The 4,743-nt window shown below is 57.5% G+C and overlaps 1 long non-coding RNA gene across 2 annotated transcripts; it reads left to right on the forward strand.

The window, feature by feature from the left end:
• The first annotated feature begins 2,094 nt into the window (after nucleotides 1-2,094).
• On the forward strand, nucleotides 2,095-4,344 carry LOC308226085. 2 transcript variants are annotated; one of them, XR_013957838.1, is made up of 4 exons: nucleotides 2,095-2,323; nucleotides 2,643-2,854; nucleotides 2,988-3,166; nucleotides 3,568-4,344. It is a non-coding gene; the product is annotated as an uncharacterized lncRNA (long non-coding RNA). The 2 variants fall into 2 exon arrangements; XR_013957837.1 differs by having other exon boundaries at nucleotides 2,643-3,166.
• Nucleotides 4,345-4,743: the final 399 nt, after the last annotated feature.

A 4,743-nucleotide genomic window follows, 5' to 3' on the forward strand; every position in this document is an offset into this window, starting at 1 on the left:
AGACCTCCAAATCCCCCCATATGCCCCCCATATCCTCCCGTATTCCCCCATGGAACCCCATGAACGGTCTCCAGACCACTGTAGACCCCGATGTAGGGACTCCAGATGCCCATATCCCCCTTAATCCCCCCACAGACACCCCATAGACCCCCATAAAGGGTCTCCAGACCACCACAGAACCCCATGTAGGGACTCCAGACCCCCATGGGCCCACTAATCCCACCCATAGACCCCCATGAAGGGACTCCAGACCCCCATATGCCCCCTAATCCCACCCATAGACTCCCATGTAGGGACTCCAGACCCCCATATGCCCACTAATCCCACCCATAGACCCCCATGAAGGGACTCCAGACCCCCATGTGCCCACTAATCCCACCCATAGACCCCCATGAAGGGACTCCAGACCCCCATATGCCCCCTAATCCCACCCATAGACTCCCATGTAGGGACTCCAGACCCCCATATGCCCCCTACTCCCACCCATAAACCCCCATGCATGGACTCCAGACCCCCATGTGCCCACTAATCCCACCCATAAACCCCCATGTAGGGACTCCAGACCCCCATATGCCCCCTACTCCCACCCATAGACCCCCATGCATGGACTCCAGACCCCCATGTGCCCACTAATCCCACCCATAGACTCCCATGTAGGGACTCCAGACCCCCATATGCCCCCTACTCCCACCCATAAACCCCCATGTAGGGACTCCAGACCCCCATGTGCCCACTAATCCCACCCATAGACTCCCATGTAGGGACTCCAGACCCCCATATGCCCCCTACTCCCACCCATAAACCCCCATGTAGGGAATCCAGACCCCCATATTCTCCCTAATCCTCCCCATAGACCCCTGTAATGGGACTCCAGACCCTCAAATCCCCCCACAGAATCCCATGTAGGGCAATGGGGGTGGGCCTCTAGAGGGAATCGGGGGTAATGGGGGATAATAGGGAATTAATAGAGGGGAATGGGGGGCAATGGTGGGGGAATGGGGGGGTGACGAGGGTTAATAGGGAGGAATGGGAGGGTAATGGGAGGCATCGGCTCCTCTCGGACCCCGTCGGAGCCCCTCCGGTCCCTTCGGGCGGCTCCGCTCGGGTTTCGTCGGTCGGCTCCGCCCCCTTCGGGAGGCTTGGGCTGTGCTCGGCTCCCTTCGGGAGGCTTGGGCTGCGCTCGGCTCCCTTCGGTCGGCTCCGTCCCCTTTGGGCGGCTTCGGCTCCCTTCGGCCAAAAGCCCGTGTTCCCACACTTTTGCCTTAGAAAGTACTGGGAAAGAGGGAATTCCATCACGTTTACCTCACGAAGCACCGGAAAAGAGGGAATTACATCACTTTTACCGCATAAAGCAGTGGGAGCGGGGGGTTGGGGGGGACAGGACACGCTGACAGACACGACACGAGGGCGGCGCCATCTTGGGCTCTTCCTCCTCCCGCCCCGCAGGTCTGGCGCTTCCAGGCTCGCACCTCCCGCCGCCATAGGGCGGCCATGGAGGAGGCGAAGAGGGAGGTGCGGGTGAAGGAGAGGTGATGGGAGGCGGCGGCAGGCGTTTCGGTGGGAGTACTTCGCGGCCCGCGCCATCTGGAGTGCGGCTCTGCGCCGCCATGTTGAGAGTGGGAGAAAGGGTGCGGCCATATTGGTGTCGCCACTGGATAGGCGCCATCTTGTGTACGGCACCTGCGGGCGGCCATATTGGTGCGGCGCCATTTTGTGTACGGCACCCGGCGGCGGCCAAATTAGTTGGGCGCCATCTTGCGTACGGCAACTGGGGGCGGCCATATTGGCGGGGCGCCATCTTGTGTACGGCACCTGCGGGCAGCCATATTGGTGAGGCGCCATCTTGAGTACGGCACCCGGCGGCGGCCAAATTAGTTGGCGCCATCTTGAGTACGGCAACTGGGGGCGGCCATATTGGCGAGGCGCCATCTTGTGTACGGCACCTGCGGGCGGCCATATTGGTGAGGTTCCATCGGCGCCATTGTGTACCCGCCATTCCTCCATATCGGGACCAGCTCCTCCCTCTGGCGGCCGCGTTGCCGTGGTAACGGCCGCACCGCGCCGGCGCCGCCGACATTTTCCGTTCCCACCTGGCGCTGGCGAGCGAGGTGTTGGCGGAGGCACCGCTCCCGTGCCGTTCCGTTCCGTCCTCCCGGGGCTCGCAGCGCCCCGGAACCCGGCCGGGCCCCCCCACCTCCCTCCGGCATCGCCGCCCCCCTCCTCCGGGAGCTCCGGCCGCTACTGCCCGGGACAGGCATCCACCTCCTGCACGGCTTCACCACGCTGGCCTCAATCTTAACATTATTGAAAACTGATTCGAGAGGTTTATATATTTCATTTTGTGATTTTGTGCCCCCTTGCCTCACTATGGATTTTCTATGTGGTCTCTGTGGGTCCCAGCTCCCCCAGCGTGTCTCTGTGGGTCCCTATGTGCATACCCCCCCCCCCGGGTGTCCCTATGGAGTTTCCATGGGGTCTCTTATGGGCCCCAGCACCCCCAATGTCTCTCTATGGGTCGCTATGTGTCTGCATTTCCATACACCCCCCACCAGTGTGTCTCTTTGGAGTTTCTGTGGACTTCTTATGGATCGCAGCACTCCCTATGTTTCTTTATGTGTCCCTGTGTGTCTCTCCCCACACAGTGCTCACACCACGATAGCCAGCGCCATCTTGGAGCGAAAAACGGCGGCGGCGCAGGCGCGATACGGTCGTTACCATGGCAACGCGGCCGCCATGGTGGGTGAGGTCATGACTCGAGAGAAGGGAGGGGCTGGACTGAAAATATGGAATGGCGGGTACACAATGGCGCCGGTAGCACCTCACCAATATGGCCGGCCCCAGGAGCCGCACTCAAGTTGGTGCTTCTTCAGTGATGCCAATGGCATCTCAACAATATGGCCATAGACACGGCGGGTCAGCGTCTTCCATTCGCTGGCCTCCTCTCCCTTAGCTATAGTGTTCGGCTGAGAGTACTCTTTCCCGCCTAGAGACCGGAGGCCAATCAGCGGTGTCCGTTGGCGTGAGGGAGCAATGGCAGCAGCCGGGAAGGAGGAGGAGAAGGCGGCAGCGGCACATAGAACACGGCTTTATCTTCTTTATATGCACGGTTATGAAGCTTAGTGGGGTTTAGCTCAGCGCGGGAATGTCCAGGAGCTGCTGGGCGAAGGTTTGGTCCGGCTTTGGTGGGCGGGAAGATGGCGGTGACAAGGGAGGAAAGTTGTTTAAATGAGAGAGATGATGGGGAATTAGGGGAAAATGGCTGTTGAGGGGAGAGATGGTGGGGAAGGGGAGCATAATGGTGGTTAAATGGGATAGATGATGAGAAAGGGGGGAATAGTGGGATACGGGATAGAAGAAGGGGGGGAATGGTTGTTAGGTGTGAAACAGAATGGCAGTAGTGGGGAAAAGCAGACCGTGGATGGGAGGGACAAGATGGCAGATGGGGTGGGCCAGCACACGGTGGGTGAAGACGTTCTCCATTCCAACGCCCCAAACTCCATCCCTCTAATACGGAATGTCAGGTGGTGGACACCAGATGGTGATGTTGGACACTCTCTGTACCTGCAGGACCAGGCTGCTGTTGTGGGCTCCATTGTGTGGCCCCAGCTCCTGCCTCAGCGCCAGCATCACCCGGTGCTGCTGCACCTCTGTGGGGATGGAGATGATGAGGAAGATGATAAGGAAAAGCCCATGGATCAGGATGAGGATAGATTAACCGTCACCCTGCCAAAACCTCTGTGCATCGAGGGGGTGTACCAGCTCCCCATGCCACGGTGGCAGCCTCATGGTATGTGGCGCTCAGCAGTGAGCCTCCAGCATTCTTGTCATTGCCATCATCCCACATCCCTCCTGGAGGTGCAGGAAAATCTCTCATTGGGTGATGGGCAGTAACATCCTGGGGTGCAGCCCAGCAGCAGCCACCCTGCAGTGCCAGTGAGGTCCAGGGGCTGCAGCAGCTCCCGGTTCTGATCCCGGAGGCATTCCTACTATTTCTGGCCCTCAATGCCCAGCAGCAGGTACTCCCTGGGGGCCAGGCAGCCCACCCAACACAGCAAGCCTCATAGAGATCCTGAAGTACCCCATAGGGCCCCCACACCCCATAAGTACCCCAACACCAGTTGACTCTTTGATGCGCTTTCATTTTTATTTACTTTTGCTTTTCATTCAGGTTTATTCACTTTTATTCGTTTTTATGAATTTTTAAATCACTTTATTGACTTTTTATTGACTTTTTTCTTCAGTTTTCTTTCAGTTTTCGTTCAGTTTTTTTCCGATTTGATTTAATCACTTTTAGTAACTTTTTTTCTTCTCTTTTTTTTTTTTTTTTTTTTTTACCTGGTACCCCATAGCAACCCAGAGCAACCCCTGGACATCCCGTAGACCCCAGTAGATCCCCTATAGCGACCCCCCTCATAGACTCCCTATAGACATTCCGTAGGGTCCCAGAGCGACCCATAGACACCCCACAGCAACTCTCAGCGAACCGTGGACATGTCTCAGTGACCTATAGAGAACCACAGACACCACATAGTTACCTATAGACACCCAGAGCAACCCGTAGACAGCCCATAGCCACCTGCACATGGCCCCATGACAACCCTTATCACTTATGGTGTCATGACACCACCAGGACTGGGATGACATCATCGTCAACCCCCATGGTGCCCCACAGGGCCCCCACTACCCACCTGCCCCCCATATGTACCCGAGGTTTTTAATTTTCTTTCATTTGTTTTTATGAAA

The sequence above is a fragment of the Psittacula echo genome, assembly GCF_963264785.1.
Source record: "Psittacula echo genome assembly, chromosome: 11".
Classification (NCBI taxonomy): Eukaryota; Metazoa; Chordata; class Aves; order Psittaciformes; family Psittacidae; genus Psittacula; species Psittacula echo.